We start from the raw sequence: 23,081 nt of genomic DNA on the forward strand, positions 1-23,081 counted from the left end.
GTAGGCCGCTCCTGGGTGCTGGCGGTGCCTGGGTGCAGGCTACGCCTAGGTGTGGCCGCGCCTAGGTGAGGCCACACCTTGGGTGTAGGCAGCACCTGGGTGAGGCTGCGCCTGGGTGCTGCCCGCACCCGGGTGGGACCCCCGATTGGTTCTCCTTGGTTCTGGAGCGGGTCGCTTTGTGACACGTGACAGCCGCTGACTGGTTCGATCAATCTTGGATGTATCATTTGCCCCCCACTCTCTTGAGATAGGATGTCCAAGAGAGTAGATGCCTTTATATAGTGAGGGGTCCGCTGCGAATGAACTTTCTTTGTGGGGCTTGCCTGCAAATCTGTTAGTGAGGTAGGAGAGGTTGGGGGTTCAAACCTTTCCTCCTACACATTTCCTTCTTCTTTTTTGCTTTGTTTTTTGTAGATATATATCCCTCTTCTTCACTTTCTCTTTTTTCACTTCTCATTTATCTTTCTTACTTTTTGTCTCCCACTTTTTGCTCTTCTTGAATCTCTTCTTTGCATTGCACTTTTATCTTTTGTCCTCTTTTTGGTGCCCACCATGTGCTTATCCTTTGGTCACCTAGACTAGTGTCCATTTTTTGGTTTTCCTTCCTTTGGTTTTGGGTCCCTGTGCATACCTTGTGCTCACTTAGTGCCTTGCTTACTTGGAGGGCTTGAGTGGTGCTTGGCTTGAGTGCCTTGGACTTGGTAGTCTCTGTCACTTGATTGTGCCCGTGGTGTGGTCGCATCATCGTGTGCTTGCTCCCCCGCGTGATCGCCTTCCCCCTAAGGTAAGTTCAACCCCCCCTTTTTTTTTATGTAGGGCCGTACCTAGGTGAGGCCGCACCTGTTGGTGTGGCCGCCCCTATGGGTGTGAGGCCGCGTCTGTGGGTGTGAGGCCGCGCCTGGGGTGGCCGCGCCTACGGGTGTGGCCGTGCCTATGGGTGTGAGGCCACGCCTAGGGTGGTCGAGCCTAGGGTGGCGATGCTTGCGGGCGTGAAGCCGTGCCTGGGGTGGCCGCGCCTATGGGTATGAGGCCGGCCCTAGGGTGGCCGCGCTTACGGGCGTGAGGCCGCGCCTGCAGGTGTGGCTGAGCCTATGGGTGTGAGGCCGCGCCTAGGGTGTGAGTCCGCGCCTGGGGTGGCCGCGCTTGCGGGCGTGATGGACCCTCATGCTTCTCCACTCTCCTTCTTCTTGTCTGTGATGGATCTGCTATTTTTGCAGGTGGTCTTCATTTCATTTTTCTTGCTAGCTTCTTGTCTGGGAGATCGCTTTCTCGAGTAAGTAGTCTATTCTTCTCTTGTCGTTCATGTCGTCTCCTGATGACCTTGGCCCTGCTTCGGTTAGGGTTGGATCTTCAGAGGAGCGTTCTCCAAGATCGCCTTCTTTTGTGTGTACTCCATCCTCTGTACCTTCCCCCAGTACTAATGATGGGGGTGTGGGACCTTCTAGTGTCTCTAGTTCTGGTAGGGATCGTAGGCCTTTTGGGGCGGCGTACTCAGTCGTCGATCCTGCTGATATGTTGGGTCATGTTGCTAGTATCTTGTCCCCTTTCGACTTGGTCTCCCTCCATGAGGAGTTTCACATTCCCGCTGAGGTCGTGTTACGTATTCCTGGACTTGGCGAGTATGCCTTCTCTCACCGTGTAGATGAGATCTGTCTCTACCGTGCCTTTTTTCCTCCAGGGCCTTCACCTTCCTATCCCTCTCTTTGTCGAGTTGGTGCTAGAGCATTGGCACCTCACCCCTGGGCAGGTGTTGCCCAATTCTTGGAGGGTGATCCTGGGTTTCTAGGTCTTTTTTGCCTGCATGGGGCGTGCCGCCACTGTTCCCCTGTTCTCCCACTTTTATCTGTTGAAGAAGGGAAATCATGGATGTTTTCACTTTGCTTGCCGCGTGCTCAAGGGGCCCTATGCCTCTTTAGAGCTTCTCACAGGGATCACTAGCAATGTGAAGTATTGGAGGGATCGCTTCTTTTTGCCATGGTCCCCCGATGCCCACTATGGACTGTTAGGGAAGTCATTAACCCTAAAAGGGTCAACCGGGGGCTTGAGCTGAGTGATTTTGAGAGTGACTCCCTCAAGCAGTGCTTGGGTCGCGATCCATTCCACGTCCAGGAGTTGGACTCGGAGGCCTTCCTGTTCCTTTGGAAGCTGAGTCCTGGTAAGAGCACTGTCTTTTGTACTTGATTGGTATGCTTGTATTTTAATATATATGTCAACTGACTGGTTGGGTAGTCTATGCAGTGGATACGCGTCTGAATTTCAGTTTGCTCCGTGGCAATCTGTAGAGGAAGGCCGCTTCTCAGGGTGGTTCATCTGCTGGAGTAACAGATGTTGGTGGTCCTTCCGTGCCTGTGGCTGTTGGGCCGAAGCAGAAGGGTGGTCCAGGACATGTCCATGTGATGAGCTCTAGTGTACGTGTTCTCCTTCCCCGTACTTCTCCTGATGATGATGGTGTTTCGGGCTCTGTGCCTCCTCCTCCTACTGTCACCCCCTCCGGGTCTTCTGCATTGCCCCTCTCCAAGGGGAAAGGGGTGAGTTCCTTTGGTGGTACTGCCACCGATCTTCCCGCGATGGATGAGTCCCTGGTGGTCACCTTGGGTGTGCCAGAGGGTTCGACCTTGGCTGGATCCGATGTGTCGCAGGAATGGGTGGATAAGGGGAGGTTTCCTACAGTGAGGGTAGCCTTGCAGTGGCTTAGTGATGCGTGTCTGGCCTAGACTCTCTACCAGGATATGGCTTCGGTGAGTTATTCCTTTTTGTTTCATTATGTTTGCTGCTCCTCTTATACTTAGAGTGTTTATCGCTTGTCATGCTGATTGTAGGTTCATCACCGTGTTGCTGAGGCGGTGCTTCGACTGGAGGGTCACGCTTCTTGCGAGGTGCAGATACAGCATACCCTGCGTGATGTGGAGAAGGAGCTCTAGGGACATATCGATGCCCGTGAGAGGGCGAGGCCTGCGCGCAGAGGGCATCGGAGGAGCTCGTGGTGGCATCCGGGAAGCTCTTGGAGGCTTCTGAGGAGCTTCGAGTGACCACTGCCGGTGCGGCCGAGAGTTCGGCTAGGGTTCTTACCTTGGAGGAGGAGCTTCATGCGTTGAGGGGAAGTCATGAGGCGGAGCTGGCATCTCCAGGCGAGCGAGCTGTGGCTGAGTTCCAGGCGTCCTCAGCATTCTCGATGTTGTATCAGGTGCAGCTTCAGGCTATGTATGAGAGACGGATCCGGGACTTAGCCGCTTGTGTCCTAGAGGTGACCCCCGGTTATAACTCCTCTGTCCTGGGGTTCTCTGAGTTTGCTGCGGTGCTTTTTGGTGTTGCGGTGGTGGAGAGCGTTCCAGTTCTACAGGTGGAGACTGCCCTGCCTGAGGGGGGTACTGCTGCGTACCTTCTCGAGGTGGACCTGATGTCTCCTACTGGGTCGGAGGTGACCCACCCATCTGTGGTCCCTTGACCCTATAGCCGTATCGAACTTATAGACGTCTTGAACCTTTTCTTTTTGAACTTGAGTTGAAACTATTATGACTTCTCTATATGATCGCTGTTGCTTTTCTTTGATTGCACTGTCTCTTGGTGGTTGATTGCGCGTTGGTGTCCTTTGACAGTTTTAGGACTTTGGTAGTGGCGTTGCGTCTTAGCAGTCATCGGACTTGGGTGGCACTGCTCCTTGGTGGTCATCGGACCTTGGTGGCATTGCGCCTTGGTGGTCATTGGACCTTGGCGGCATTGTGCCTTGGCGATCGTCGGACCTTGGTGGCATTGCGCCTTGGTGGTCATCGGACCTTGGTGGCATTACGCCTTGGTGGTCATCGGACCTTGGTGGTGACATAGCGCCTTAGGCATAGAGTCTCGGTGGTGGCATAACGCCTTAGGCATAAAGCCTCAGTGGTGGCATAACGCCTTAGGCATAAAGCCTCAGTGGTGGTATAACGCCTTAGGCATAAAGCCTCAATGGTGGCATAACGCTTTAGGCATAAAGCCTCGATAGTGGCATAATGCCTTAGGCATAAAGCCTCGGTAGTGGCATAACGCCTTAGGCATAAAGCCTCAGTAGTGGCATAACGCCTTAGGCATAAAGCCTCGATGGTGGCATAACGCCTTAGGCATAAAGCCTCGATGGTGGCATAATACCTTAGGCATAAAGCCTTAGTAGTGGCATAACGCCTGAGGCATAAAGCCTCGATGGTGGCATAGCATCTTAGGCATAAAGCCTCGATGGTGGCATAACGCCTTAGTGTAGTGGCAGTGATTCGATTGAGTGGTAGAAGAAGACAAGTATTCCCGAAACACCTCTTTATTTTAAATTAAAATTTTCAAATTCTCCTTAAAACAGTGATGTCGTCTACAGCTACTACTACTGTTACCACTACCACTACTGCTACTACTTGACTGCTACTATCGATGGAGCTGTTGCTTCTACTAGTAATACTTCTTCAGGTGTTCTGAGTTCTAGGTGCGGTCTACCTTCTTGTCCCCCGGAGTCTTCAAGCGATAGGTCCCTGGACGTATCTGCTTGGAGACTATGTAAGGCCCTTCCCAGTTGGCTGACAACTTCCCTGCCTTCTATGGCTGTGATGCACTTGCCCTCCTTAGGATCTATTTCCCTTTGGCTCCCTTTAGCCTTTTCTTGACTGCTTCCAACAATGTTCTGTTGGTGACCTCCACCTGACCATTGGCCTGTGGGTATGCTACCGATACAGGCCGATAGTCGATGTTGTAGCTTTGACATAATGCTTGGAATTTGGGATTGTTGAATTGTTTGTCGTTGTCTGAGACGAGGATCTATGGTACCCCAAACCTGTAGATGAAGTCATCGCTGACGAACTTCTCCATCTCTGGCTCTGTTATCTTGGTCAAAGGTTTAGCTTCGACCCACTTGGTGAAGTAATCAATCGCGACGACCAAGTACTTTCTGTTTCTCGGTGCTGCGGTGAAGTTTCCTAAGATGTTCATCCCCCACATGGCAAAGGGTATGGGGTTGAGGATTGATGTCAGCTTGGTGGCGGGTAGATGGGGTACTAGGGCGAACAACTAATATTGCTTGCAGTTCTTGGCATATTGTATGGCCTCCTCTTGCATTCGTGGCCAGTATAGTCCCTGGCGGAGGATTTGGTAGGCTAGGGCTTGTCCCCCCATGTAGCTTCCACATATCCCCTCATGGACTTCTGCTAGGGCGTACTCTGCCCCTTTGGGTCCTAGGCACCAGAGTAGTGGTGCTGTTGCCCCTTGCTTGTACAGTACCCCATCTAGGACGGTGTACTTTGCAGCTCTCATCTTGATCTTCCTTGCCCCGGCCTTGTCTTCTGGTAAGACGTCGTTCAGGAGGTAGTTGAGTATGGGGTCCATCTAGCTAGGTCCCTCCTTGATCTCGTTAACCTATTTTTCTTTATACGTTGGCTCATGCAGGATCTCAACATAGACTACACTAGCCAAATTTCAGAGTTGATCATTGGCTAGCCTGGATAGGGCTACGACGGTGGCGTTCTCATCCCTGGGAACTCGAACTATCTCGAACTTCATAAAACCCTAAATCAATGCTTGAGCACGTGCTAGATATGATGCCATCCTATCATCTTTTGCCTCGCACTCTCTATTCACCTGATTCACCACCAGCTGGGAGTTGCTCCGGGTGGATAGGTGTGTGACTTGGATGGCCTTGGCCACCCGAAGTCCAACTAGTAGTGCTTCGTATTCTGCTTCATTGTTGGATGCTTGGAAGGTGAATCGGAGAGCATATTGGATACGAAATCCTTCAGGGCTGGTTAATATGAAGCCAGCACCGCTTCCTATCGCGTTACTCGACTCATCCACGAACATGTCCCATGATCCGCAATCTTTCTCCTCGGGTTGCCCTATCTTTGGCTCGATCTCAGAAAGGGTACACTTTGCAATGAAATCTACCAGGGCTTGACCTTTGATGGTTGTCCTTGGTTGGAACCTGATGTCATGCTCACTTAACTCCACTGCCCTTGCTATCAATCATCCAGAGACGTCTGGCTTGTGGAGTATCTTCTTCAGAGATAGGTCTGTGAGGACTGTGATGGTATGGGCTTGGAAGTATGGTCGTAGCTTCCTAGTTGCAATTACCAATGCATAGGCTACCTTCTCGATCCTGGTGTACCTGGTCTCTGCATCGATCAGAACATGACTGACATAGTAGATGGGCCTTTGGACTTTATCCTCTTCCTTCAGCAGTACTGCGCTGATCGCGACAGGGGTGGCGGCCAGGTAGAGCTACAATTCTGTCCATGTGACGTCTTTAGGGCTTCGGAGGTTCTTCATTATTTTGAGGAATGGTAGGCACTTGTCACCTGCCCGTGACACGAACCTTGAAAGGGCAGCGACCCTTTCAGTCAACCTTTGCACTTCCCTGACCGTTTGAGGAGGTGCCATCTCTTGGATAGCCTTGATCTTGGATGGGTTGGCTTCTATTCTGCGTACTGAGACCATGAACCCCAAAAATTTTCCTGACGTTACACCGAAAGCGCACTTTGTAGGGTTTAGCTTCATCTGGTTCCTCCTCAGTATTGTGAATGCTTCCTCTAGATCGGTCAGGTGTTGGTTGGCATGGATGCTTTTCACGATCATGTCATCCACATATACCTCCATGTTGTGCCCGATCTGTTCCTCGAACATCTTGTTGACCATCCTCTGATAGGTGGCCCCTGCATTGTTCAACCCGAACGGTATAACGTGGTAGCAGTAGTTCTCCTTATTTGTCTGGAATGCAGTGTAGGACTCATCACCCTTATACATGAGGATCTGGTTGTACCCGGAGTAGGCATCCATGAAACTCAGCATCTCATGGTTGGCGGTGGCGTTGATCAGTAGGTCGATCCTGGGCAGTAGGTACTCATCTTTTGGGCATGCCTTGTTCAGGTCGGTGTAGTCGACACACATCCTCCACTTCCTACTTGGCTTTGGTACCATGACCACGTTGGCGAGCCAGGTTGGGAACTTCTCCTTTCTGATGAACCCTGACTGGCTCAACTTCTCGACCTCTTCCTTGATTACTGCTTGTCGATCGAGGGCGAAGTTACACCGCTTCTGTTGGATGGGCTTCCTGGTTGGGTCGACATGTAGTCGGTGCTCTGCTATGGAACGTGGTATTCCAGGCATGTCAGAGGTCGACCATGCAAAGATATCTATGTTCGCTTGGAGGAGGTGTCCAAGTCCTTATTTCTGTTCCTTGCTTAGTAGCGAGCCAACCTGTACGACCTTGGAGGGGTCGTCCCTGGTGAGGAGCCATGGGATGAGGTCTTCCACTGGCCTTCCTCTTCTCTCTGTCAGTTCATCTCTCTGGTCACTGACCATGTTCTCTAGGCAGAGTGCCATTCCGCGGGTGTTACCATTATTCTTCTTCATGAAGGTGGCATAGCACTCCCTTGCTTCTTCTGATCTCCTCGGACTTCGCCTACCCCATTTTCGATGGGGAACTTCATCTTCAGGTGGAGTGGCGATATGACTCCTCTAAGGGCTATCAGAGATGGTCGCCCTAGGAGGCCATTGAAGGACCCCATGGACTTGATAACCATGAAGTTCACCATGATAGTCACTTGTCGAGGGTGTACCCCGAAGGTGACGGGTAGTTCTATGGTACCTCTGATGGAGGCGGTGGCACCTGAGAATCCATGGAGGTAAGTGGGCTCTGGTTTGAGCTGATCGTCCTCGAACCCGAACTGTCGATAGGCGTCCAAGGAGAGTACGTCTACAGATGCCCCTGTGTCTATCAGTACCCTGTGTATAGGTCGATTGGCTACCTCCACCTGTACTACCAGGGCATCCTCATGTGGGAAGCTTAGTCCTTCCAGGTCTTCATCTGAGAAGGAGATCACCATCTCGGTCTTGGCTATCTTGCTTGGCTTCTCTACCACTCCCACGAACCTGGCATGGGCTTTAGCCTTTCTGGTGGACTCTTGCCCCGGTCCTCCAAGTATGGTGAGGATAGGAGGTCCCTTGGTGCTACTAGGCTCTGCTGTATCTCTTCGCTCTTCTGGGCAGTCTCTCTCTCAATCTGTTCTTCTTTCTTCTCTTCTCGGCTCTACTCTATCTCCGTCACGACCTTTGCCTCCTTGGCCTGAGCGGTTGTCATGTCTCCCCTTCACATACTTGTTCAAGCTTCCTGCTCTTACAAGTTGTTCTATCTCTTTCTTCAATTGATAGCACTCCTCTGTGTCGTGCCCATTCTCTTTATGGAAGAGACAGTACTTGTTAGGGTTTCGCTTCTCTGGTCCTGCTAGCATGGGTCGTGTCCAATGGAGTAGGTCACGGTCTTGGATCTGCATGAGTATCTGGGACCTGGTGGTGTTCAGTGGTGTGAACTCAGGGCTGCTTGCCTGCTTACTTCTCTCTGGGCGACGATTAGTCCTCCCAGATGGGCGATTGCCCTTCTCTTGTCGACGCTCTGTCCTCGACCTCTTACTTTCTTTGTGGTCATCAAGTACTGACCTCTTGTTATCCTGCGGCTTGGCCTCGATTATCTTCGTTCTAGCTTGTAGTACCTCGGCCCTATTTGTAAACTCGTTGCACCGCTCCAGGAGCTCTTTCGTAGTCCTGGTCTCATGACGTGCCAGGTCCTTGATCAGGTCCAGGTCCCTGATACCTCCTGCTAGGGCTGCATGCTATGTCTGGTCGTCCAAGTCTCGAACCTCTAGGGACTCCTTGGTGAACCTGCTAACATACTCCCTGAGAGATTCCCCAGGGTTCTGTACCACGTTCAGTAGGTTGACGGTGGTCTTCTTCCGCTTGACACTGCTCTGGAAGCGGGTGACAAACTATTCGCATAGCTCCGCGAACGAGCCTATAGATCTCGATCGTAGCCTAAAGAACCATGATGTGGCTACTCCCTTGAGGGATGCAGGGAATGTCCGATAAGAGACCACATCCGACCCACCGTACAGCGTCATCATGCCATTAAAGTAGTTGATGTGGTCATTAGGGTCAGTGGTACCACTGTAAAGTTCAAAGGTGGGTAGTCGGAAGCTGGAAGGTAGCGGGCTGACATGATCTCTGTCGAGAATGGGTGTTGTCTAGGTATGGAATGTGCCTCGCCTTTGGTCTGCTTCTTCAACCCTTTCAACTTCTCATCTAGGTCGCGGAGTCTTCGATCTAGCTCCTCATCCCGTGTCTGTCTCTCACGCCTGGCAGGACGTTCATTGTGACCTCATTCACGCTCTCTCCTGGATGTCCCCTCCCTCCTTGAGTGTTGGCAGGATGGTGAACGGTCACGCCGCGATGAACCCTATCGCGAAGGTGAGGGGCTTTCCTCTCTATAGGTTTGGCTTCGTCGTGGTATGTGACCTTCTTCAAGTCATCCGTCGAACACAGACCTACGGACCGATCTCTCTGGGCTGGGTACCCTCTCCCTGGGCGTTGGTGTCCTCCCACGCTCTGACCATGGCAGGAGGTCTCTTGTTCTCCTGGGACGCTAGGAAGGCTCCCCCCGCTGCGGAGTGGGGGATGCCCGTCGCGCAAGTCTCTCTGATCCCACGCCCCTGGGAGATGACCTCCTAAGGTTCGGCTCTTGTCGAGATATGGACTCTGCCCTTGCTGACGGTGACGTCCTTCGACGGTGAGACGTCGCACGCTGTGTCAAGTATTCTAGAAAGAGTCGTTGTTCATCGAGGATCTGTCGCTGTAGGTCGTTGATCTGACCCACAGTGGCTGGTGCATTGGGGTCAGGTATCACCTCCACCACCACATCGTCTGCCTCGTCATTGTTGGGCTCGTCGACCACAAACTGGTCATTAAGGGGGATCTCTTCCTCCAAAGGGACATGGTCCTGGTCATTGGCTCTGCGGCCAGAGCACTCTAGGGATGGTGATCCATTCCTCGCTACGTTGTTGGTGGAGGTAGTCTTCCTTCGTGCCATTGAATGAATATGGAAATGAGCTAGTTGATGTAATGGCTAGCGTCATTCCCACAGACGGCGCCAATCTATTGCATCAAGAAATCATCGTGCGGTCTTGTGAGTGCCATTACCTGCAAGTGGACCAAGGGGTCAACAGAGAGAACCAATGTGGTTCTGGCCTAGGGCTCTCCGATGCCAAAGTTAGATCTCCTGAGCAAACAGATGAATAATGATTATTCAATATGAGTTTAGATGTCCCTTCTGAGGGTGGTGTACCTTTCCTTTTATAGTGGAGTATGATGATATGGAGAGTCCCAGTCTGATGGCGAGTGTGCCGTTGAGTGGATAGAGGCCCTGGGTAGTAGGGCTCTATCCTGATTGGTCATCTCCCCACGGGAGGGAGTGTCCTGGTGGTATCAAGATCCTTGGTGGATAGATACTCGCGTGTGGTGATAACGTCATCGTTGCCTGAATCCGTCTGGGTGATGTGACTTCTAAGCGGTGGCCCAGAGTCCTGGTGGTGGCATAGGTCTGTAGTGACACGATTGGGTCATAGACGAGTGGCCTCGGTGTCCGTGTACATCACGTCTGCGTCCACGATGCCGTGCCTGGGTGCTGGCCGCTCCTGGGTGGGACCCCCGGTTAGTTCTCCTTGGTTCTGGAGCGGGTCACTTTGTGACACATGGCAGCCGCTGACTGGTTCGGTGAATCTTGGATGTATCAGGTGGGTTGCAACAAGAGGTGTGGTTGCAGGAAGAAGAAGAAGTAGTAGTTAAAGAATAAATTGGGCATTTTAATTTCATAAATTTCAATTCAATAACTCATAAGGGTAAAATGGACTTTTCCATTCAACCACTAACGGTAAACTAGCACTGTCATGGGAATTCAAGTAATTGTTTGAAAAGTTGGGTGAATCAAGTAATCTTTTCTTTTTTGGGCAAATTTCACGGACACCCTCTTTAAGTATTCAACATGTCACGGACTTACCAAACTTTTAAAAAATATCAAAGACTACCCTTATTTTATGATTATATTTCAACTAAGTCCAGTTCGTTAGTCTTTTGCAATTAAGCTGCTGTTAAAATTTTTATAATGGCAAAATTACCCTTTCAACAGGGTGAACTCCCAATAATGCCCTTAACTTTTTATCTGCATCACGGTCTCCTCCCTCCCCCAAAAACTAACTTGATCCCCTCTCTCACTGCCGGCAGCCCCTCACCGCTCCTCTCATCTCTCACTGCCTGTCGGAGTGTTCGATGTGAACTTAAGAGCATAAAAATCCCTGAGGGAGAGGGTAATGGTGTTGGTCTTGGCGTTGCAGTTTTCTTGGAAAATCCAGGTTTGACACAAACAGAGAAGGATGAACTCTAGTTGACATTGGAATTGCAGAGATTGAAACCAAATCAAACTCCATTGGGAATGAAGGTGTTGTAATTGAAGGAAACCTTAGAAGGACCCCCGTACACCTTCACTGTCTTCGGCTTCCAACCATTATAACCAGATCTTAGCAGATAGAGATAACAAATCTAGTAGGTATAGGGCCCTCTTATCTGAAACGTATCCGTCGAGCATTACTTGAAAATCCGAGACGATGGGTCGTCCAGCTTTAGGGCATAAACCTAATCCACCCAGATGATTAGATCAAATTAGATATCAAAATAGATACATATTCCTTGAATCCTTTCCTTTAAGAATATGGAATTTCAAGAGAACAAACAAATAATAAAAATTTGAAGAAGAAGTGATCATCGATGCAGACCTGGTTACCATAAGCTTCGTCGAATGAGAGACTGATTCTGTCTCAGGTGAATCTTACTGGTGAGTAGCTCGTTTTTATGCTCACCATGTATGAACAACTGCTGCTCCTCGCGGTTTGACTACTCTGGAGGACCCAGAAAGAAAGGGAAAACAAAAAATGGGGAAAATTAAGGTATGAATACACCAGGCTGAATTAGGTTCAGGCAGTGAGAGATGAAAGGAGCGGTGAGGGGCGGCCAGCGGCGAGTTAGGGTTTGGGGGAAGGGGGTAGATTGTTGGAATAGGGAAGACGAGGGAAGAAGGGGGGAAGGTCAATATTTTAGGGTTAAAATGGACATTTCAACTTTGGGGTTAAAATTGGATATTTCATCTTGTTTTTTTTAAATAACTAATGGGGTTAAAATAGACATTTTAACTTTGGGTGGTAACCCTGTTTAATGTCAAGGGGAAGGTTGCCATTTTGACCAAGTTTGGTAAGTCCGTGCCATTTTGAATACTCAGAGGGGGTGTCTGTGAAATTTGCCCTTCTATTTTTTTGGTTAGGGGTGTATCAAGTAATCGGGCATAGTACATGGGGTGTATAAGTAATTTTTTCCTATATAATATAATATATATGGGGTGCTGTTCTCTGTGCCATAGCCTGTGCCCAGGCACATGGGGGTGGGCACAATGACCACCTTGCCCCTCTGCACAGGCTGCCCATGTGCTTGGGCATTGGCTGTGTTGTGGCATAGAGAACATTCTCCCTATATATATATATATATATATATACTAGGGTTAATTACACATTACCTCCTGGTTTTCAAACCAAACACAGATCACCCCCTGGTTTTTGAAAAAACTCAAATCATCCCCTAATCTAGACCCCAATAAGACAAATTAGTCCCTACCATTAGTTTTATGCTGTTAAGTGATGATGTCAACCAATTAAATAAATTTAAATCCCTAAACTACCCTTGACCAATGTTGAAGATGAAGGAAGGGTAGTATTGTAAATTTAATTCTAATGTTTTAGTTCAAGGGTAAGATAGTCCTTTCACACCAATAACTAACAGAAGACTAACACCGTTACTGTAGAGGGGGTGATTTGAGTTTTTTCAAAAACCAGAGGGTGATCTGAGTTTCGTTTGAAAACCAAGGGGTGACGTGTAATTTACCCTATATACTATAAACCGAGTATAGGAACCAGAATCGAATTGTGTACAAATCGAATAGGAACTGAATTTCGGAATCAAATAAGAACTGAAATGGAATAGGTTCAGTAGGATTACCGATTTTCAGAATCGAGGTGGACTCGGTCTGGTTCTGGATCACAACAATATTCCTTGGAACCGAACCGAATACCCGGTTTGAGCCCATTTACAGTTTTACACCCTTAATTTTGCTTATGGAATTTTGTTATGTCTAATCAATGCCCTAAGTAGGGATGTAAATGGATAACCGAAATCCGAATCCGAATTCGCATCCGTATTCGTTTAGGGGCATCCGTATTCGTTTAGAGATATCCGAAAAATAATCCGAATACTTCGATTAAAATCCGTCCAAAAAAAAATCCGAATACTTAATAATAAAAAATTAAGTAAATAATGATTTCAAGGGTTTTTGAAGATTAAACAAGTTCTAGAATATGATGAAAAGAGAATCATGATCTAAGAGATATGGATTGAGAGTGAATTGTATCCGCTAGGGGGAGGAAGGTCCGGGTTACACAAGGCAGAGATGTAAACGGATGGTCGAAAATCCGAATCCGATCCGCATCCGAATCCGTTTAGAGGTATCCGTATTCGACCAGGGAATATCCGGCTCCGATCAAATCCGATCCGTATCCGATCCGAATCCGATCCGTTTACATCCCTAGCCCTAAGTGGTCAAGACAGTAATATTTAGCTTGACTCAAACGTGAAAAATACTTTCAGTTTGTTAGTGTACTTCAGATCATATGATTTGATGTGGGTAATTATGGTAATGTAATTATGATAATGATTAGTGCCAATGAACCATGGATTAGCTAGGTAGTCACTTAGATGAGATTGTATCAATTAATCATGTAATCTGTAGTTGGTTAGATAGTCTTTGAGGAATTAATGTGAAGACACTATTTCATTCATAAAGTTTTTTGATGATCATGCATTGTCGGATTAAAAATAGGATTGTTTCTATCTTTTTCACTTTTAAAAAAGGGACTTTTATAGGACCTAAAATCCAAATTAATGAAACGTCAGCTTTAATCACGTTTACTTTTTTTAGTTTTTCATTGAAATTTGGTTTCTAACATTTTCTTTCTAAAATTTAGAACAAAATTTATAATACTAGAAAGTTAACAATTGTATTTCACCCAAAAAAAAAATTTAACAATTATATTGCTCTTCATAATATGTGTCGGATTAAGATGCAGATTTTTTTCATTGTTCTCTAATAAAAAGTGAGGACCCTACACATGTTTTTATTTTTGTTTTATGGAAAAGAGATTGCTGCCCGATCGTGATAGCCCTTGCACCGGTGTGGGGATCAATAAGAACGCCGCTTAGGAGCATCAACATGGATAGGATTTTTTTGATTTCTACAACGATAATTTTCTACACTCTTCTGTCTGGGCACAGGATCCACATGACCAGGCAATGTTCTTCTTCCCTATTTTTCTTTTATCTATTTTGAAAATGTGGGATCCACATAATTGATACCTTTGTCAGCCCATTAAGTGGTGATAGCATGTAGATTCCTTCCCACGTTGGCAGTATGGGCAACCCTCTCCCTATGAATAATAAGGGAAGTTGTTTTCTTTTCGGGAGCATGACGCAGGGACCAATGGGAGTGCACGCCGAAGCATTTGTGTGGGTGGCATTTTCGCCTGTCAGGGGGGGTAATTTTGCCCCCCCCCCCCTCTGTGTTTGAGTGCAGGTTGCACATTCCCTGTTAGAAAAACATTGATATCAAAAGAAGAGGACAAACAGATAGCTTGAGTCGAACGAGAACACTCTGTCCTTAAAATAGTATTTGCACCCTATTACTGCACTGGGTTGCAGCAAATCTGCCTCCCAAGATAAAACAGGCTGGACTAATTACTGATTTGCAGAGGCAGTAATCACTTAAAACTATCAGAGAATTGATAATTTGTTAATGCCTGATTGACTGAAATCGTACCACAAAAATTGAATGATTTGGGTTGTCAATTTCACCTCTATTTATAGTGGTGGATGTATCCCTGCAAGACACCTCATGGAATGGGTGTGTCCATTGACATGAGTGGATAGGATTAAAAGATTCTAATCCAAACACTTATATGTAAGTGTCTCTTGAAGATACCCTATGGTGTAGGTGTGTCTCTTGGAGATACCCAATGGTGTAGGTGTGTCACTTGGATCAATGGATTAAATTCAAAGATTTCAATCCAAGTGCTATGAATGCACCTATACAAATGGATATGTCTCTTTGAAGATACATGTCCCTTGGATATGTCTCTTTGAAGATACATCAGTAGGGCTGTAAACGGATCAGATTCGGCTCGAATAGTGCTATATCTGCATCCACATCCGATTAGCTATCGGACGGATTCGGATAGTACTAAACGGATACGGACATGGATACGGATCGGATATTTTATCCGTTTACATGTAAATATAGCTTTTCGAAAAGCTATAGCCTATCCGTATCCGCATCCGTTTAGCTTTCGGACGGATTCGGATAGTGCTAAACGGATACGGACACGGATACGAAAACGGATTTCAGCTATTCATTTACACCCTTAGATACATGTCCCTTAGATATGTCTCTTTGAAGAAACATGTCCCTTAGCCAAAAAACCAGGCCAACATCGAACCAAAGAATGACCCAAAACCGTCCACACAATTATTGAAAAAATTCCAACACTCCCAGACAAAATTCTCTTTTTTCAGAATAAAATATGAAAAAATGTTCTCTAAGCTCACCTTGGATGGTGCACTAGCACCTTCTCTTTCTATCTCTCTTTTACTTACATGAAATGACCTCTTTGCTTTTCTATATATGAAACTATTTCATCCCTCCTTACTGCACTCCCCTATGTTTCTTGTTCAGAGAACTCTTTCCCTAATAATATACAATCAATTTCTTGAAGTTTTTTGCATTAATTGATCTCTTCCAATTTCTATTTCTATTTCCATTAGAAACTTGCCATTCATAAGTCAGAACCTGAAACATGGTCCAAACAATTTAAATGACCTATGCCACTCATTGAGATTTGAAGAAAGAAAAGGAAAAAAGAATCAATTGAGTGAGTCAAACAAAATTAGTAATACATAAGAAGCTCCATTATCGATAGTAGCATTCACTTAAGTTTCTACTTTTCCCCTTTGTCCACTTGCTCTTTCTTCTTTAGTTTGTATTGGTGCTCTCAATACTTTTTCATAAACAAGCCAACCTGTTTTCCTTGCCATTTAAGCTTGGAATCACACACTATGTTGTGTAATACACCCTTTGATGAAAGGTTCCTCCCTTCCCTCATCCCCCCCCCCCCCCCCCTCCATCTTCTCTTTTCCCAAGTGGGAAGCAAAAGAAAGAAATCCTTTCCTTGAGAATATTAATAAACACAATTTGTCAATTTCCTTTATTAAGTCAAGACCCTTCAATTAAAGACCAATTTATATGCTCCAATGAATACTAGGGAAGCCAAATGCTCTGCTTCACATGCAATTTGTAGGGTCCATATATCTTAAACTAAGTACTGGTTAAGACTAAGAAGGGAGGAAAGGTATAGTTTTCTGGTTTCTTAGTAGTTTAACACAAAAGTAGTAAATGGGTTGACCTTAGAATAGCATCAATCCTTCTTATTCTTGAGATACCATTATATTATCCATGACAAAAAAAAAGAAAAAAAGTACTAGTTTTCTTAACTTAACCTCAATAATCAAACTATTTCTCTTTCATATTTCTTCCCTTTCTAAGTCATTTTTCACCCTTCATAAGCTAAACCCATTTATGTTAGTTTCATTCAATTCTTATTTAGTGTGAAAAGCATGTTAGGGTCGGTGTAGAAAGTGGATTCCAAGTCATCTGTGATCTGACCCACGAAAGAATCTCTCCCCCTTCTTCACGTATATAAGGACCCATGAAAATAATGCATGCCCATATCAAAATCTCTCCTTCTCTTTCTCTCCCTCTCTCCCTCTCTCTCTCTCTCTATCTCTTTCTCACAAGTTGAGGGGAATGTTGTCTGGTTCGAAACCATTCATTTGAAGGACAAACATCAAATTGAATGATTTCGGACCAGGCTTCATTCCCCCCAACTCTAAGGACTTATGCTTTCAAACATTTGATCTCTGATCAGGTAATTATCATAACCATTCAATTGTGTAATTGCAGGTGATCACAGTGTTCAATTTTCCTTTCAATTTGGTCACGACGATATCGATCCCGCCGACAAATTCGTCTTATGAACAACATTTCAAGTTCTAAACCCAGGGGAAGGAGATGCCTGCAGAGATCAAATTCTTGTTTGTTTCTCACTGAATATGTAGACAAAAAGGTGTGAACATAAGACTGTAAAATAGAGGTTTTATTCTTTATAACTTTTCAGATTGTTTTGTTTATTTGTTGGGAATTGGAGTTGGTCTTACCATTTGGGCTTTGCTTGCAGAGTGTAACAAAGAATATAAGTGAGGAACTTTCACTTTATTGTTATATAAGAGGAGAGATTCGTAACTGTACGTAGACATTAAAGAGGAGCTTTGACTTCACCCCTTTTTTTTCCCCTTAAGACTGCAATGATAACATTTCCTTAGTCTATTTATACCAAACTTTTTGCTACCATGTGGGTCGGATCCACATGATGAACAAAACTTGATACCAAAGTTATGGATCTTTGAATGATGCCTTTGGGTAATACCAATGTGATCAAGTTTTCCTTCATCCATGGTGAAGGAATCGATCGACAGCCCTCATTGGCCTTTGATGGGTGCCAAGGAACAATGAAGAGTATTTTGTTCGGACCTTTAATTACAATAAGAAGGGATTAATAATGACCCTAGATTCGTGGGTACTTTCTTTACCACTCCATATCGAGGAGAAAATATCCACTTTTGTAGGGTTTTTTTTTTGGGTAAACATCCACTTATGTAGTGGTTAATGTATTATTGCCAATTTATTTGAATTTGATGTTGAAAGTTAGGCTGAGAAAAAATGGGATCAATGTACTTGTTGGGTTTGATAGGACTTGTACAGGTAGGAGAAGAAAATTACAAAGATCTAAGAACCAAAAAGGAGAGTCACCTAACAACCCTTCTAGCTAGTATTATGGTTGTAGGGTTAGGGGGTTAGGCTAGCCTAGTAACAAGATAAGAAGAATGTGAGTATGTGGTTGACAGCAAGAGAACCTGTTTTCCTCCACTAATAGAGGACAGTTCACCCACCATCTTAGGGTTTACAAACCCTTCCTAGGGTTTTAATATATTTCAAAAATACCCTCTCGATATCCATTCTCATCCTCTTCCACCCCTTGGTGAATAGTATCTCATTCACTGTGGGTGGAGGGAAACTCGATTCTTTTCTTATTGTACTTTCATAGTTCATATATGTCTGATTTTTCTTGTTGTGAATCAATTTCTTTTGAACATCTCTTACTTGTTAGCTGTGTCCTCCCATGAATATCTTGTTGACTTGTTCATATGGAGACCTTAGAATTCTAGCTGTTCAAGGTATATGTGTTTTCCTTTCTTTGTTGGTCTACTCCTTGGTCTTTGGTGTAGGTTGTTTTGTTTTTCTTCCTTACTATAATAAAGCAGCATTATTCATTAAATATATGATTAATAATAAACTTTCTTCCCATTAGACCTATGTCAAATTAATGCGTTATCTCAAAAAAAAAAAAAAAAAGAAATAATCTTAACTTGGGGAGTTGCCATGCCACGGGAATTGGGTAGAACTCATCCTTAAAAGCTACCTGTTAAGAAGAAGGTGCTCAAGTCCTTATAAGTCTTTATAGCAGGTTACTCACATCTGATGTGGGATAATTACTTTCGTGTGAAACCCCAATAATTTCCAAGCGAAAAGTTTGTTTTTTCCTAATTTGTTTTGGGTCAAAAGGGGAGTGGGTGCTTCATGAGAGAAGATTAGAAGAAGCCACACAATAGACTAAGTATCCAAAAAAGGTAATATGACTTCTTTATTATCAAGGATGAGACAATCAAACAACCACTCCCCTAACAATTATTTTGTAGAACTAATAAATATAATAATATAAGTAGAGCAGAGCAGTCAAAAGAGGAATGACCTAAAATTAAAAAACAGCAAAACGCTTGAGTATATATGACAAAAAGCAGTTCTCAATTCCTACTCAATAATAAATGGATTATAACCTAAAAATAATTTTTTTTACTTTTTGACTTGCCCATGGAGGATACTAAAAAGCATTCAATAGGACATGAAAAGTCCATTCAAAAGATAGATTTTGTTGGGCATCGCAATCACAAGGCATTGCAAACATAAAGCAGTGACCCATGCACCTTACCTCCAACAACACCATTTCTCTTCTTTCATTTATTTAATATCATCATCAAAGATTAAATTTATATATTTAATAGTGCATGATTGGTCACTTATGACATAGTGGTTCTCTCCAATAATCTAGACTTGGCTTCCTTAGTTACATTGTGATAGGAACTGATCTCATCTTAATTCACATTTTATAAAACCTGGACCATATTGATCAAAAGATTGAACCATTGAAATTAGATTTTCACCCTTCCTCCTACATGGGTTTGGTGGAACTAGCTAGTCTGAACCGGATGACCCGGCCGGATGGTATTTGTACTAGGCCGGCCCGAATTAATGGCTGAACCACTTGGTCGACCCAATGAACTGCTTCTCCAGTTCAACCTATGGGTGGTAGGGAATCACAATGTCATCCAGATGACCCGGCCAGATGATATTGTACTGAGGATCTGTATGTTGGGAGAATAGTTCCACATTGGTTACCCCATAGGCCCTGTTTATTTGGCGGAATAGTTTGCAAGGGGTGGGAAAGTTGTGGTAAAATGCTAACATGGCATTGCAATAATCCCACCTCAGGTTGTTTGTTTGCAAGTGGGTGGGAATGTTGAGATAATGGAGGGAACATAATCATTACCATTGTTTGCTGACATGGCATTGCATATCCCATAATTTTTCCACCCTTTGGCTTTACAAAGTCCCACGAAATACGCGAGATTTTGCAATTTTCCCATGGAATGCTACAGTATTCCATCAACTCTTTACTTTTTCAAATACAGGAGACCCACTTGTCAGTAATCCCACAACTCTCCCACCCCATAAATCCCTCTAAACAAACGGGGCCTTAGACTTTATGTTCCCTCATTAACCTGCTAATCTCTTCACCCAATCATTCGAGTTTTTGGGTTGAATATTTACATGGTATCCAAGTGGGTTTTCTCTAGTCCATCTGTACCCTAACACATTCTCTTCTTGGAAAAAGAGAGCAGAACCTAATGACCGAACTAAATTTGAAAATAACTTTATTTGGCCTAACTCCCCTCGGAGTACCCAATCAACATCAATACTTTTTGAAGTGACTAAGAGGAACTAAGAGTCCTTATGGATTTTTTTTTAGATAGATACCTATTCTATGAGGAGAGAGGGAAGATGAGAACTAGGAGATTTAAAGTCTTAAACCCAAGACCTCTTAGTAAGGTGAACTTTTACGCTTCACACTTCTACCAACTGTGCTAGGCAATTGTTATTGGGCCTTACGGATTTTAACTTCTTTAATTATCGAAGTAGGTAGTTATCTAATCCCATCAATCCATTTCAAATTAGAAATGATTATGGCCCATGTGGCAACCAAAGGCCACATCAGCCAACATCTGTCCATTCATGTCCCTATGGGTCCCTCCACCCAACAGTTCGAACTATTTTTACACTGTTAACCCTTTCACTTTTGACGATCTTCTATCCATATCTCGTCGTTATCAAACCACTTTATCCTTGCTGAGAGGAAAAAGTTTAACTAAAATCTGAAATCTGATTTTTATTTTTTGGGAGAGCGAAGACAGATAGAGAGAATCCTCCTATAGGCTTTCCTTTCAAAAGTCCTCTCTCCAGCTTCTCCTTATTTGGAGACTAAAGTAGTGGAAATGTTGCTGTCCTGGACAATTAAAATCTGAAATCTGATCTGTATTGTTGGAGAGAGAGAGAGAGTTGGACAATATATAGTGTCCTATAAGCTTTCCTTTCAAAAGTCCTCTCTCCAGCTTCTCCTTGTTTGGAGCCTAAAGTGGTGGAAATGTTGCTTTCCTGGACAATTCATCAAAAAGAAGATGAAGAATGCATGTCTACAAGGTGGGCTCCTATGCTGAAAAATTATTATTGCCTTTTCTCTTCACCAACAAAGTTCCCAAAGTTCTCCTCTGACACCCCCCCCCCCTCTTTCTTTCCAAGACTCTGAGCTTAATTGACAAACAATGCCCAAAGAACTACATGAATGTGACTCATGAACTTTAATAAGATCATCACCATAACAAAGTGAATTGGCTCATTTTCTTACAAAAATCAGAAATTTACCCCTGATAACACGTCTCAGTTTTCCACAAATTGCCATGATTTTGTTGGTTATTGTTCAAGTAAATTGAGATTACCAATAACAAGGGGTGGTTTGGCCAGCTTATTTTGGTCGCAAAAGTGATTTTCTGTTTGAGACATTGTTGAGGTTCTTTTAGGAGAGTATAATGCTAGCTGCTTTAAGTTAATTAGTTCCAAAGATACTATTTATGTTTTAACTTGCATGATAAGGTACATCCACAAAAAATTGAATTCTGTAGGATAGTGATGCAGTCTTAGCTAGGCCACTGAACTTGGATATGGAGAGTGATAGAATCATAGAAATAAGCTTCAATAACCTTGAACTCGGATTTAGAATTTTCTAAAACTATGCCAGTTTGGAAAAATGAACATAACTCTCTGTATATAGCTCAGAATGAGTTGACTAAAGCCAAATGAAACAAGACTTGTGGGGCTACAAAATTTATGAAATATTGTTTTTCTCAGATTTTGATTGTTAGATGGTAAAAATTGACCGTAAAGATAAGGCTTGTATAAGAACGAATTTTGAAAATGAAAAAAATAATGAAGTAATTTTGGGTTTTTTTTGTAAATGGGATAAGTATAGAACTGAAACACCTTTCTTCTAGGATGTGTTGCCGGCTTGCAACACTAAGAATGTTGTTGCAAAGTAAGTAATACAATGAAAACACCAACTCTTCAAGGATTGTGAGAAACTTTCATAGGTTTCAATGAGAACTCTTCAAAGTTCAAGGGAATGTATCAAACACTTTGTATTACCAAAACTCAATGCTTTACAAGCAACATAGCTGGACCTTTTATAAGAAAATAATAAAAAAAAATCCTAAAAATTATTATAGCATCTCAACCTTTGATCTTAATGGTGTACCAATGGTTGAGATTAAAGAAGAAAAGAAAAACCCAAAAGATAACACAAGGGATTGCACTTGCCATAAATGCTTCTAACCTCTTTGTAGTCTATAAGAAAAAATCTTGGGGGAGTAGTTGAAAGAGCTTGAACCAAGCGAATCTTTGGCAGACTATACAGTGATTTCAATATTAGTAAATTTCCCCCTTTCAATATATTCCATTGTCTCAATTGCAACATGAACTCATCTCAATTTCCATATTCCAGGTTCTATATTTGTTTGATTTAGGGAGATAATTTAAAGTAACTTTACCGAATTTTTCCTCACTACAGGTTGTGCATGTAAGATTTCATTCTGGTTAGAGTCCGAAAACAAATCAACCTAAACTAGAATTAACCCAATATTGAAAACCAAAATAAATCTAAGTCGAAATCAAATTGACTTAAAACCAAAGTTCCTTAATGGTTTGGTTTTGGTCTTATTCATTTACCGATTGAAACCGATTCAGCTCGACCAAAAACCTGCCGAATAGACCATTTGACAACCTAAGACGAGTGACAGGTGAAAAAGCCAATAGATAACATCCCGTGAAAAAACCAAAAGTCACTGATTTTTTGTGATAATAGGGAGAAAGCTCTCTGTCCGGGAGTGTGGCCTATGCCAGCACTCCCATGAGTCTTTCTCTCTCCTCCCCATTTGAAAAGACACCTCTACCCCTTGTTTTGAGGAGGAGAGAGATAGACACATGAGAGTGCTGGCGTAGGCCACACTCCTGGATAAAAAATTACAACTTCCTGTGATAATATTACCTAGAGGGCAAGAGATCTCTACTTGATCGCATGGTCTCTACACAAACATCTGGGCCAAGTGGTGAACATGCCTGAGTATCTACTCCATTTCCTGGGCAGGTCAATTTCCCCAAGTTCCTCTAATAAAGGATTCAAAAAATGATCACCCTACCCTGCCCAAACATATTGCTTGGGTGGGGTCCACCCCTCCATTAGAGGAACTTGGAGAAATAGAGCAAATAAAAATACGGCGAAATCCACGATTCTAGATAAATGGTGGTGCGCAGTGAGCGTATCCTT

The sequence above is a fragment of the Telopea speciosissima genome, chromosome 1 (genome assembly GCF_018873765.1).
Source record: "Telopea speciosissima isolate NSW1024214 ecotype Mountain lineage chromosome 1, Tspe_v1, whole genome shotgun sequence".
Lineage (NCBI taxonomy): Eukaryota > Viridiplantae > Streptophyta > Magnoliopsida > Proteales > Proteaceae > Telopea > Telopea speciosissima.